Source organism: Rattus norvegicus, chromosome X (assembly GCF_021556685.1).
Source record: "Rattus norvegicus strain SHRSP/BbbUtx chromosome X, alternate assembly SHRSP_T2T, whole genome shotgun sequence".
NCBI classification, from domain to species: domain Eukaryota; kingdom Metazoa; phylum Chordata; class Mammalia; order Rodentia; family Muridae; genus Rattus; species Rattus norvegicus.
The window spans coordinates 26,270,981-26,286,456 of NC_141554.1; positions in this window are offsets into that span (position 1 = coordinate 26,270,981).

Here is a 15,476-nt window from a genome sequence, read left to right on the forward strand (position 1 = left end):
CACGGACCGGACACTTCCGGTTTTTAGCTGGAGCCCCAACCTCGCTGATCCCAGCCCACAGCTCACTGATCCCAAACCCCTTGGGAGAGGCAGGTGGGTACTCCTGAGACTGCAGAGCGGGAGAGAACACACATACTACCCACCCCTGTCCACATCCCTGGCCCAAGAGAAAACTATGCGGCCTCTGGGAACAGGAAGATAAGGGCACTGGAGCTGCAGGTCCCCCACACTCCAGACACTGCCAGGACCTGAATCAACAGTTCTCTGCACACAAATCCCGGGGGAGGGAGAGCTAAACCTTCAGAGAGGCAGACATGCCTGGGAAGCCAGAAGAGACTACACACTGCCCACATGTCTGACTCCAGAGGAAAACACCTAACACCATCTGGGATCCCGGAAAAGGCAGCACAGGCCCTCCTGGTTGCCACCCTTACAGAGAGTTAAAAAGCAGTCCCCCATGAGCAACTAGAGCCACAGGACCACAGGTAAAACCAACTTTTCTGCTCCAAGCGACCTCCCTGGTCGAATGAGGGCACAGGGCCACAGGAACACCTGAAGAGCTGAATATCCAAACACAGCAGAAAAGCAAGATCTAGATTTAAAATCACATTTGATCATGATGCTGGAGAACTCAAGACACAGGCCCACAGGAACAGCTGAAGACCTGTAGAGAGGAAAAAACTACACGCCAGAAAGCAGAACACTCTGTCCCCATAACTGACTGAAAGAGAGGAAAACAGGTCTACAGCACTCCTGACACACAGGCTTATAGGACAGTCTAGCCACTGTCAGAAATAGCAGAACAAAGTAACACTAGAGATAATCTGATGGCGAGAGGCAAGCGCAGGAACCCAAGCAACAGAAACCAAGACTACATGGCACCATCGGAACCCAATTCTCCCATCAAAACAAACATGGAATATCCAAACACACCAGAAAAGCAAGAACTAGTTTCAAAATCATTTTTGATCATGATGCTGGAGGACTTCAAGAAAGACGTGAAGAACTCCCTTAGAGAACAAGTAGAAGCCTACAGAGAGGAATCGCAAAAATGCCTGAAAGAATCGCAAAAATCCCTGAAAGAATACCAGGAAAACATAAATAAACAAGTAGAAGCCCATAGAGAGGAGACACAAAAATCCCTGAAAGAATTCCAGGAAAACATAAATAAACAAGTAGAAGCCCATAGAGGGGAGACACAAAAATCCCTGAAAGAATTCCAGGAAAACACAATCAAACAGTTGAAGGAATTAAAAATGGAAATAGAAGCAATCAAGAAAGAACACATGGAAACAACCCTGGATATAGAAAACCAAAAGAAGAGACAAGGAACTGTAGATACAAGCTTCACCAACAGAATACAAGAGATGGAAGAGACAATCTCAGGAGCAGAAGATTCCATAGAAATCATTGACTCAACTGTCAAAGATAATGTAAAGCAGAAAAAGCTACTGGTCCAAAACATACAGGAAATCCAGGACTCAATGAGAAGATCAAACCTAAGGATAATAGGTATAGAAGAGAGTGAAGACTCCCAGCTCAAAGGACCAGTAAATATATTCAACAAAATCATAGAAGAAAACTTCCCTAACCTAAAAAAAGAGATACCCATAGACATAGAAGAAGCCTACAGAACTCCAAATAGATTGGACCAGAAAAGAAACACCTCCCGTCACATAATTGTCAAAACACCAAACGCACAAAATAAAGAAAGAATATTAAAAGCAGTAAGGGAAAAAGGTCAAGTAACATATAAAGGGAGACCTATCAGAATCAAACCAGACTTCTCGCCAGAAACTATGAAGGCCAGAAGATCCTGGACTGATGTCATACAGACCTAAGAGAACACAAATGCCAGACCAGGTTACTGTATCCAGCAAAACTCTCAATTAACATTGATGGAGAAACCAAGATATTCCATGACAAAACCAAATTTACACAATATCTTTCTACAAATCCAGCACTACAAAGGATAATAAATGGTAAAGCCCAACATAAGGAGGCAAGCTATAACCTAGAAGAAGCAAGAAACTAATCGTCTCGGCAACAAAACAAAGAGAATGAAAGCACACAAACATAACCTCACATCCAAATATGAATATAACGGGAAGCAATAACCACTATTCCTTAATATCTCTCAACATCAATGGCCTCAACTCCCCAATAAAAAGAAATAGATTAACAAACTGGATACGCAACGAGGACCCTGCATTCTGCTGCCTACAGGAAACACACCTCAGACACAAAGACAGACACTACCTCAGAGTGAAAGGCTGGAAAACAACTTTCCAAGCAAATGGTCAGAAGAAGCAAGCTGGAGTAGCCATTCTAATATCAAATAAAATCAATTTCAACTAAAAGTCATCAAAAAAGATAAGGAAGGACACTTCATATTCATCAAAGGAAAAATCCACCAAGATGAACTCTCAATCCTAAATATCTATGCCCCAAATACAAGGGCACCTACATACGTAAAAGAAACCTTACTAAAGCTCAAAACACACATTGGACCTCACACAATAATAGTGGGAGATTTCAACACCCCACTCTCATCAATGGACAGATCATGGAAAAAGAAATTAAACAGAGATGTAGACAGACTAAGAGAAGTCATGAGCCAAATGGACCTAACGGATATTTATAGAACATTCTATCCTAAAGCAAAAGGATATACCTTCTTCTCAGCTCCTCATGGTACTTTCTCCAAAATTGACCATATAATTGGTCAAAAAACGGGCCTCAACAGATACAGAAAGATAGAAATAATCCCATGCGTGCTATCGGACCACCACGGCCTAAAACTGGTCTTCAATAACAATAAGGGAAGAATGCCCACATATACGTGGAAATTGAACAATGCTCTACTCAATGATAACCTGGTCAAGGAAGAAATAAAGAAAGAAATTAAAAACTTTTTAGAATTTAATGAAAATGAAGATACAACATACCCAAACTTATGGGACACAATGAAAGCTGTGCTAAGAGGAAAACTCATAGCGCTGAGTGCCTGCAGAAAGAAACAGGAAAGAGCATATGCCAGCAGCTTGACAGCACACATAAAATCTCTAGAACAAAAAGAAGCAAATACACCCAGGAGGAGTAGAAGGCAGGAAATAATCAAACTCAGAGCTGAAATCAACCAAGTAGAAACAAAAAGGACCATAGAAAGAATCATCAGAACCAAAAGTTGGTTCTTTGAGAAAATCAACAAGATAGATAAACCCTTAGCCAGACTAGCGAGAGGACACAGAGAGTGCGTCCAAATTAACAAAATCAGAAATGAAAAGGGAGACATAACTAGAGATTCAGAGGAAATTCAAAAAATCATCAGATCTTACTATAAAAACCTATATTCAACAAAACTTGAAAATCTTCAGGAAATGGACAATTTCCTAGACAGATACCAGGTATCGAAGTTAAATCAGGAACAGATAAACCAATTAAACAACCCCATAACTCCTAAGGAAATAGAAGCAGTCATTAAAGGTCTCCCAACCAAAAAGAGCCCAGGTCCAGACGGGTTTAGTGCAGAATTCTGTCAAACCTTCATAGAAGACCTCATACCAATATTATCCAAACTATTCCACAAAATTGAAACAGATGGAGCCCTACCGAATTCCTTCTACGAAGCCACAATTACTCTTATACCTAAACCAAACAAAGACACAACAAAGAAAGAGAACTTCAGACCAATTTCCCTTATGAATATCGACGCAAAAATACTCAAAAATTCTGGCAAACCGAATTCAAGAGAACATCAAAACAATCATCCACCATGATCAAGTAGGCTTCATCCCAGGCATGCAGGGATGGTTTAATATATGGAAAACCATCAACGTGATCCATTATATAAACAAACTGAAAGGACAGAACCACATGATTATTTCATTAGATGCTGAGAAAGCATTTGACAAAATTCAACACTCCTTCATGATAAAAGTCCCGGAAAGAATAGGAATTCAAGGCCCATACCTAAACATAGTAAAAGCCATATACAGCAAACCAGTTGCTAACATTAAACTAAATGGAGAGAAACTTGAAGCAATCCCACTAAAATCATGGACTAGACAAGGCTGACCACTCTTTCCCTACTTATTCAATATAGTTCTTGAAGTTCTAGCCAGAGCAATCAGACAACAAAAGGAGATCAAGGGGATACAGATCGGAAAAGAAGAGGTCAAAATATCACTATTTGCAGATGACATGATAGTATATTTAAGTGATCCCAAAAGTTCCACCAGTGAACTACTAAAGCTGATAGACAACTTCAGCAAAGTGGCTGGGTATAAACTTAACTCAAATAAATCAGTAGCCTTCCTCTACACAAAAGAGAAACAAGCCGAGAAAGAAATTAGGGAAACGACACCCTTCATAATAGACCCAAATAATATAAAGTACCTCGGTGTGACTTTAACCAAGCAAGTAAAAGATCTGTACAATAAGAACTTCAAGACACTGAGGAAAGAAATTGAAGAAGACCTCAGAAGATGGAAAGATCTCCCATGCTCATGGATTGGCAGGATTAATATAGTAAAAATGGCCATTTTACCAAAAGCAATCTACAGATTCAATGCAATCCCCATCAAAATACCAATCCATTTCTTCAAAGAGTTAGACAGAACAATTTTCAAATTCATCTGGAATAACAAAAAACCCAGGACAGCTAAAGCTATCCTCAACAATAAAAGGACTTCAGGGGGAATCACTATCCCTGAACTCAAGCAGTATTACAGAGCAATAGTGATAAAAACTGCATGGTATTGGTACAGAGACAGACAGATAGACCAATGGAATAGAACTGAAGACCCAGAAATGAACCCACACACCTATGGTCACTTGATTTTTGACAAAGGAGCCAAAACCATCCAATGGAAAAAAGATAGCATTTTCAGCAAATGGTGCTGGATCAACTGGAGGGCAACATGTAGAAGAATGCAGATCGATCCATCCTTATCACCCTGTACAAAGCTTAAGTCCACGTGGATCAAGGACCTCCACATCAAACCAGACACACTCAAACTAATAGAAGAAAAACTAGGGAAGCATCTAGAACACATGGGCACTGGAAAAAATTTCCTAAACAAAACACCAATGGCTTATGCTCTAAGATCAAGAATCGACAAATGGGATCTCATAAAACTTCAAAGCTTCTGTAAGGCAAAGGACACTGTGGTTAGGACAAAACGGCAACCAACAGATTGGGAAAAGATCTTTACCAATCCTACAACAGATAGAGGCCTTATATCCAAAATATACAAAGAACTCAAGAAGTTAGACCGCAGGGAAACAAATAACCCTATTAAAAAATGGGGTTCAGAGCTAAACAAAAATTCACAGCTGGGGAATGCCGAATGGCTGAGAAACACATAAAGAAATATTCAACATCTTTAGTCATAAGGGAAATGCAAATCAAAACAACCCTGAGATTTCACCTCACACCAGTGAGAATGGTTAAGATCAAAAACTCAGGTGACAGCAGATGCTGGCGAGGATGTGGAGAAAGAGGAACACTCCTCCATTGTTGGTGGGATTGCAGACTGGCACAACCATTCTGGAAATCAGTCTGGAGGTTCCTCAGAAAATTGGACATTGAACTGCCCGAGGATCCAGCTATACCTCTCTTGGGTATATACCCAAAAGATGCCTCAACATATAAAAGAGACACGTGCTCCACTATGTTCATCGCAGCCTTATTTATAATAGCCAGAAAATGGAAAGAACCCAGATGCCCTTCAACAGAGGAATGGATACAGAAAATGTGGTACATCTACACCATGGAATATTACTCAGCTATCAAAAACAACGAGTTTATGAAATTCGTAGGCAAATGGTTGGAACTGGAAAATGTCATCCTGAGTGAGCCAACCCAATCACAGAAAGACATACATGGTATGCACTCATTCATAAGTGGCTAATAGCCCAAATGCTTGAATTACCCTAGATGCACAGAACACACGAAACTCAAGATGGATGATCAAAATGTGAATGCTTCACTCCTTCTTTAAATGAGGAAAAAGAATACCCTTGGCAGGGAAGGGAGAGGCAAAGATTAAAACAGAGACTGAAGGAACACCCATTCAGAGCCTGCCCCACATGTGGCCCATACATATACAGCCACCCAATTAGACAAGATGGATGAAGCAAAGAAGTGCAGACCGACAGGAGCCGGATGTAGATCGCTCCTGAGAGATACAGCCAGAATACAGCAAATACAGAGGCGAATGCCAGCAGCAAACCACTGAACTGAGAACGGGACCCCCGTTGAAGGAATCAGAGAAAGAACTCAAAGAGCTTGAAGGAGCTGGAGACCCCTTATTAACAACAATGCCAAGCAACCAGAGCTTCCAGGGACTAAGCCACTACCTAAATATTATACATGGACTGACCCTGGACTCTGACCCCATAGGTAGCAATGAATATCCTAGTAAGAGCACCAGTGGAAGGGGAAGCCCTGGATCCTGCTAAGACTGAACCCCCAGTGAACTAGACTATGGGGGGAGGGCGGCAATGGGGGAAGGGTTGGGAGGGGAACACCCATAAGGAAGGGGAGGGGGGAGGGGGATGTTTGCCCGGAAACCGGGAAAGGTAATAACACTTGAAATGTATATAAGAAATACTCAAGTTAATAAAAAAAAAAAAAGAAAAAAAAAGAAAACGGTAAAGCCCAACATAAGGAGGTAAGCTACACCCTAGAAAAAGCAAGAAACTCATCATCTTGGCAACAAAACAAAGAAAAGAAAAGTACACAAACATAACGTCATATCCAAATATGACTATAAAAGGAAGCTATAATTAATAATCCTTAATATTTCTCAATATCAATGGTCTCAAACCCCAATAAAAAATATAGATTAACAAACTGGATATGCAATGAGGACCCTGCATTCTGCTACCTACAGGAAACACACCTTAGAGAAAAAGACAGACACTACCTCAGAGTGAAAGGCTGGAAAACAACTTTCCAAGCAAACGGTCGGAAGAAGCAAGCTGGAGTACCCATTATAATATCGAATAAAATCGATTTTCAACTAAAAGTTATCAAAAAAGATAAGGAAGGAAACTTCATATTCATTGAGGGAAAAATCCACCAAGATGAACTCTCAATACTAAATATCTAAGTTCCAAATAAAAGGGGACCTACATACATAAAAGAAACCTTACTAAATCGCAAAAAACATATTCCATCTCACACAATAATAGTAGGAGATTTTAACACACCACACTCATGAAAGGACAGATCATGTAAACAGAAGTTAAACAGAGACATAGACTAACTAAGGGAAGTCATGAACCAAATGGACTTACAATATATTTATAGAACATTCTATCCTAAAGCAAAACGATATACACTCTTCTCAACACCTCATGGTACTTTCTCCAAAATTGACCATATAATTGTTCATAAAACAGGCCTCAACAAGTACAGAAAGATAGAAATAATCCCATGCATGCTATCAGACCACCACGGCCTAAAGCTGGTCTTCAATAACAATAAGAGAAGAACGCCCACATTTACGTGGAAGTTGAACAATGCTCTACTCAACAGTAACCTGGTCAAGGAAGAAATAAAGAAAGAAATTATAGACTTTTTAGAATTTAATGAAAATGAAGGTACAACATACACAAACTTATGGGACACAATGAAAGCTGTGCTAAGAGGAAAATTCATAGATCTGAGAGCCTGCAGAAAGAAACAGGAAAGAGCATATGTCACCAGCTTGACAACACACCTAAAAGCTCTAGAACAAAAAGAAGCAAATACACCCAAGAGGAGTAGAAGACAGGAAATAGTCAAACTCAGAGCTGAAATCAACCAAGTAGAAACAAAAAGGACCATAGAAAGCATCAACAGAACCAAAAGTTGGTTCTTTGAGAAAATCAACAAGATAGATAAACCATAAGCCTGACTAATGAGAGGACACAGAGAGTGTGTCCAAATTAACAAAATCAGAAATGAAAAGGAAGACATAACTACAGATTCAGAGGAAATTCAAAAAATCATCAGATCTTACTATAAAAGCCTATATTCAACAAAACTTGAAAATCTGCAGGAAATGGACAATTTCCTACACAGATACCAGGTACCAGAGTTAAATCAGGAACAGATAAACCAGTTAAACAACCCCATAACTCCTAAGGAAATAGAGCAGTCATTAAAGGTCTCCCAACCAAAAAGAGCCCAGGTCCAGATGGGTTTAGTGCAGAATTCTATCAGACCTTCATGGAAGGCCTCACACCCATATTATCCAAACTATTCCACAGAATTGAAACAGATGGAGCACTACCGAATTCCTTCAATGAAGGCACAGTTACTCTTATGCCTAAACCACACAAAGACCCAGCAAAGAAAGAGAATTTCAGACCAATTTCCCTTATGAACATCGATGCAAAAATACTCAATAAAATTCTGGCAAACCGAATCCAAGAGCACATCAAAACAATCATCCACCATGATCAAGTCGGCTTCATCCCAGGCATGCCGGGCTGGTTTAATATACGGAAAACCATCAACGTGATCCATTATATAAACAAACTGAAAGGACAAAACCGCATGATCATTTCATTAGATGCTGAGAAAGCATTTGACAAAATTCAACACCCCTTCATGAAAAAGTCCTGGAAAGAATAGGAATTCAAGGCCCATACCTAAACATAGTAAAAGCCACATACAGCAAACCAGTTGCTAACATTAAAATAAATGGAGAGAAACTTGAAGCAATCCCACTAAAATCAGTGACTAGACAAAGTTGCCCACTCGCTCCCTACTTATTCAATATAGTTCTTGAAGTTCTAGCCAGAGCAATCAGAAAACAAAAGGAGGTAAAGGGGATACAGATCAGAAAAAAAGAAGTCAAAATATCACTATTTGCAGATGATACGATAGTATATTTAACTGATCCCAAAAGTTCCACCAGAGAACTACTAAAGCTGATAGACAACTTCAGCAAAGTGGCTGGGTATAAAATTAACTCAAATAAATCAGTAGCCTTCCTCTACACAAAAGAGAAACAAGCCGAGAAAGAAATTAGGGAAACGACACCCTTCATAATAGACCCAAATAATATAAAGTACTTCGGTGTGACTTTAACCAAGCAAGTAAAAGATCTGTACGATAAGAACTTCAAGACTCTGACGAAAGAAATTGAAGAAGACCTCAGAAGATGGAAAGATCTCCCATGCTCATGGATTGGTAGGATTAATATAGTAAAAATGGCCATTTTACCAAAAGCGATCTACAGATTCAATGCAATCCCCATCAAAATGCCAATCCACTTCTTCAAAGAGTTAGACAGAACAATTTGCAAATACATCTGGAATAACAAAAACCCAGGATCACTAAAACTATCCTCAACAATAAAAGGACTTCAGGGGGAATCACTATCCCGGAACTCAAGCAGGATTACAGAGCAATAGTGATAAAAACTGAATGCTATTGGTTCAGAGACAGACAGATAGACCAATGAAATAGAATTGAAGACCCAGTAATGAACCCACACACCCATGGGCACTTGATTTTTGACAAAGGAGCCAAAACCATCAAATGGAAAAAAGATAGCATTTTCAGCAAATGGTGCTGGTTCAACTGAAGGTCAACATGTAGAAGAATGCAGATCGATCCATGCTTATCAACCTGTACAAAGCTTAAGTACAAGTGGATTGAGGACCTCCACATCAAACCAGACACACTCAAACTAATAGAAGATAAACTAGGGCAGCATCTGAAACACATGGGCACTGGAAAAAATTTCTTGAACAAAACACCAATGGCTTATGCTCTAAGATCAAGAATCGACAAGTGGGATCTCAGAAAACTGCAAAGCTTCTGTAAGGCAAAGGACACTGTGGTTAGGACAAAACGGCAACCAAAAGATTGGGAAAAGATCTTTACCAATCCTACAACAGATAGAGGCCTTATATCCAAAATATACGAAGAACTCAAGAAGTTAGACCGCAGAGAGACAAGTAACCCTATTAAAAAATGGGGTTCAGAGCTAAACAAAAATTCACAGCTGAGGAATGCCGAATGGCTGAGAAACACCCAAAGAAATGTTCAACATCTTTAGTCATAAGGGAAATGCAAATCAAAACAACCCTGAGATTTCACCTCACACCAGTGAGAATGGTTAAGATCAAAAACTTAGGTGACAGCAAATGCTGGCGAGGATGTGGAGAAAGAGGAAAACTCCTCCATTGTTGGTGGGATTGCAGACTCGTACAATCATTCTGGAAATCAGTCTGGAGTTTCCTCAGAAAATTGGACATTGAACTGCCTGAGGATCCAGCTATACCTCTCTTTGGCATATACCCAAAAGATGCCCCAACATATGAAAGAGACACGTGCTCCACGATGTTCATAGCAGCCTTATTTATAATAGCCAGAAGCTGGAAAGAACCCAGAAGCCCTTCAACAGGGGAATGGATACAGAAAATGTGGTACATCTACACCATGGAATATTACTCAGCTATCAAAAACAACGAGTTTATGAAATTCGTAGGCAAATGGTTGGAACTGGAAAATATCATCCTGAGTGAGGTAACCCAATCACAGAAAAACACACATGGTATGCACTCACTGATAAGTGGCTATTAGCCCAAATGCTTGAATTACCCTAGATGCCTAAAACACATGAAACTCAAGACGGATGATCAAAATGTGAATGCTTCACTCCTTCTTTAAAAGGGAGAACAAGAATACCCTTGGCAGGGAATAGAGAGGCAAAGATTAAAACAGATACAGAAGGAACACCCATTCAGAGTCTGCCCCACATGTGGCCCATACATATACAGCCACCCAATTAGACAAGATGGATGAAGCAAAGAAGTGCAGGCAGGCAGGAGGCGAATATAGATCTCTCCTGAGAGACACAGCCAGAATACAGCAAATACAGAGGTGAATGCCAGCAGCAAACCACTGAACTGAGAACAGGACCCCCATTGAAGGAATCAGAGAAAGAACTGGAAAGCTTGAAGGGGCTTGAGACACCATATGAACAACAATGCCAAGCAACCCGAGCTTCCAGGGAATAAGCCACTACCTGAAGACTATACATGGACTGACCCTGGACTCTGACCTCATAGGTAGCATTGAATACCCTAGTGAGATCATCAGTGTAAGGGGAAGACCTGGGTCCTGTTAAGACTGAACCCCAGTGAATGTGATTGTTGGGGGGAGGGTGGCAATGGGGGGAGGATGTGGAGGGGAACACCCATAAAGAAGGGGAGGGGGAGGGATTAAGGGGACGTTGGCCCGTATACCGGGAAAGGGAATAACACTCAAAATGTAAATAAATACTCAAGTTTAAAAAAATTTAAAAAGTTAAAAAAAAAACAGGCCTCAACAGATACAATAAGATAGAAATGATCCAATGTGTCCTATCAGACCACCACAGGATAAAGCTGGCTGTCAATAACAAAAACAGAAGAACACCCACATATACATGGAAGTTGAACAATGCTCTGCTCAATGATAACCTGGTCAAGGAAGAAATAAAGAAAGAAATTAAAGACTTTTTAGAATTTAATGAAAATGAAGGTACAACATACCTGAACTTATGGGACACAATGAAAGCTGTGCTAAGATGAAATCTCATAGCTCTGACTGCCCGCATTAAGAAACAGGAGAGAGCACATGTGAGCAGCTTGACCACACACCTAAAAGCTCTAGAACAAAAGAAGCAAAAACACCCAGGAGGAGTAGAGGGCAGGAAATAATCAAACTCAGAGCTGAAATCAACCAAGTAGAAACAAAAAGGACCATAGAAAGAATCAACCGAACCAAAAGTTGGTTCTTTGAGAAAATCAACAAGATAGATAAACCCTTAGCCAGACTAACGAGAGGACACAGAGAGTGTGTCTAAATTAACAAAATCAGAAATGGAAAGGGAGACATAACTAAAGAATCAGAGGAAATTCAAAAAAATTATCAGATCCTACAAAAGCCTATATTCAACAAAACTTGAAAATCTGCAGGAAATCGACAATTTCCTAGACAGACACCAGGTACAAAATTTAAATCAGGAACAGATGAACCATGTAAACAGCCACATAACTCCTAACGAAATAGAAGCGGTCATTAACGGTCTCCGAATAAAAAGAGCCCAGGTTCAGTTGGGTTCAGACCTGAAATCTATCTGACCTTCATAGAAGACCTCATACCAATACTATCCAAAATAGTCCACAAAATTGAAACAGCTGGAGCACTACCAAATTCCTTCTATGAAGCCACAATTACTTTCATACCTAAACCACATAAAGACCCAACAAAGAAAGAGAACTTCAGACCAACTTCCCTTATGAAGATTGGTGCAATAATACTCAGTAAAATTCTGGCAAACCGACTCCAAGAGCACATCAAATCAATCATTCACCATGATCAAGTAAGCTTCATCCCAGGCATTCAGGGATGTTTTGATATACAGAAAACCATCAATGTGATCCATTATATAAACAAACTGAAAGAACAAAACTTCATGATCATTTCATTAGATGCTGAGAAAGCATTTGACAAAATTCAACACCCCTTCATGATAAAAGTCCTGGAAAGAATAGGAATTCAAGCCCATACCTAAGCATAGTAAAAGCCATATAAAGGAGACCAGTCGCTAACATTAAATGGAATGGAGAGAAACTTGAAGCAATCCCAATAAAATCATGGACTCGACAAGGCTTCCACTGTCTCTCTACTTATTCAATATAGTCCTTGAAGTTCTAATCTCAGCAATCAGACAAAAAATGGAGATCAAAGAGATACAGATTGGAAAAGAAGAAGTCAAATATCACTATTTGCAAATGATATGAGTATATTTAAGTGATCCCAAAAGTTCCACCAGAGAACTACTAAAGCTGATAGACAACTTCAGCAAAGTGGCTGGGCATAAAATTAACTCAAATAAATCAATAGGCTTCCTCTACACAAAAGAGAAACAAGCTGAGAAAGAAATTAGGGAAATAACACATTTTATAATAGTCGCAAATAATATAAAATACCTCGGTGTGACTTTAACCAAGCAAGTGAACGATCTGTATGAAAAGAACTTCAAGCCTCTGAAGAAATAATTTGCAGAAGACCTCAAAAGATGGAAAGATCTCTCATGCTCATGGATTGACAGGATTAATATAGTAAAAATGGACATTTTACCAAAAGCGATCTACAGATTCAATGCAATCCCCCATAAAATCCAATTCTTCAAAGAGTTAGACAGAACAATTTGCAAATTCATCTGGAAAAGAAAACACAAGATAGCTAAAACTATCCTCAACAATAAAAGGACTTCAGGGGGAATCACTATCCCTGAACTCAAGCAGGATTACAGAGCAATACTGATAAAAACTGCATGGTATTGGTACAGAGACAGACAAATAGATGAGTGGAATAGAATTGAAGTCTCAGAAATGAACCCACACATATGGTAACTTGATTTTTGACAAAGGAGCCAAACCCATCAAATGGAAAAAAGATAGCATTTTCAGCAAATGGTGCTGGTTGAACTGGAGGTCAACATGCAGAAGAATGCAGATCGATCCATGCTTATCACCCTGTCCAAAGCTTAAGTCCAAGTGGATCAAGGACCTCCACAGCAAACCAGATACACTCAGCCTAATAGAAGAATAGGAGGGGAAGCATCTCGAACACATGGGCACTGGAGAAAATTTCCTGAAGAAAACACCAATGGCTTATGCTCTAAGATCAAGAATCGACAAATGGGGTCTCATAAAACTGCAAAGCTTTTGTAAGGCAAAGGACACTGTGGTTAGGACAAAACAGCAACCAACAGATTGTGAAAAGATCTTTACCAATCCTACAACAGATAGAGGCCTTATATCTAAAATATACAAAGAACACAAGAAGTTACACCGCAGGGAGACAAATAACCCTATTTAAAAAAATGGGGTTCAGAACTAAACAAAGAATTCACAGCTGAGGAATGCCAAATGGCTGAGAAACACCTAAAGAAATGTTCAACATCTTTAGTCATAAGGGAAATGCAAATCAAAACAACCCTGAGATTTTACCTCACACCAGTGAGAATAGCTAAGAACAAAAACTCAGGTGACAGCAAATGCTGGCAAGGATGTGGAGAAAGAGGAACACTCCTCCATTGTTGGTGGTATTGCAGACTGGTACAACCATTCTGGAAATGACTTTGGAGGTTCCTTAGAAAATTGCACATTTAACTACCTGAGGATCCAGCTATACCTCTCTTTGGCATATACCCAAAGGATTCCCCAACATATAACAAAGATACATGCTCCACTGTGTTCATAGCAGCCTTATTTATAATAGCCAGAAGCTGGAAAAAACCCAAATGCCCTTCAACAGATGAATGGATACAGAAAATTTGGTACATGTAGACAATAGAATATTACTCAGCTATAAAAACAATGACTTTATGAAATTCATAGACAAATGGATGGAACTGGAAAATATCCTGTGTGAGGTAACCCAATCACAGAAAAACACAAACGGTATGCAGTATTAGCCCAAATGCTTGAATTACCCTAAGTGCAAAGAACACATGAAACTCAAGAGGGATGACCAAAATGCGAATGCTTCACTCCTTCTTTAAAAGGGGAACAAGAATACCCTTGGCAAGGAATAGGGAGGCAAAGTTTAAAACAGAGGCAGAAAGAATACCCATTCAGAGCCTGCCCCACATGTAGCCCATACATATACAGCCACCCAGTTAGATAAGATGGATGAAGCAAAGAAGTGCAGGCCGACAGGAACCGGATATAGATCTCTCCTGAGAGACACAGCCAGAATACAGCACATACATAGGCAAATGCCAGCAACAAACCACTGAACTGAGAACGGGACCTCCATTGAAGGAATCCCAGAAAGGACTGTAAGAACTCGAAGGGGCTTGAGACCTCATATGAGCAACAATGCCAACCATCCAGAGCTTCCAGGGACTAAGCCACTACCCAAAGACTATACATGGACTGACCCTGGGCTCCAACCTCATACATAGCAATGAATAGCCTAGTAAGAGCACCAGTTGAAGGGGAAGCCCTTGGTCCTGCCAAGAGTGAACCCCCCCAGTGAACATGGTTGTTGGGGTGAGGGCAGTAATGGGGGGAGAATGGGAGGGGAACACTAGTATAGAAGGGGAAGGGGAGGGGTTAGGGCAATATAAATAAGAAATAGTCAAGTTAATAAAGATAAAAACAATGATAAAGGGGATAACAATAAAACAACAGTGAACCAATCAAACAGTCATTAGAATATAGTGAGGTCATGGACATTAGATATGAGCACACTACTGCCACTTTGAAAGACTACATTTTATGTACCTACAGATGACTTTAGGAGGTCTTGCTCTACACCAACGTAGCTTACTTTTGAAGTAGAGGGAAGACTATTTCAGAAACCAATGATTCATCAAATTGCTGACAATGACTGATTATGGGGGCAGACCATTCCCATCAGACAAATCTACAACATAACCACTGTATCTAAGGATTAGAGAATATTT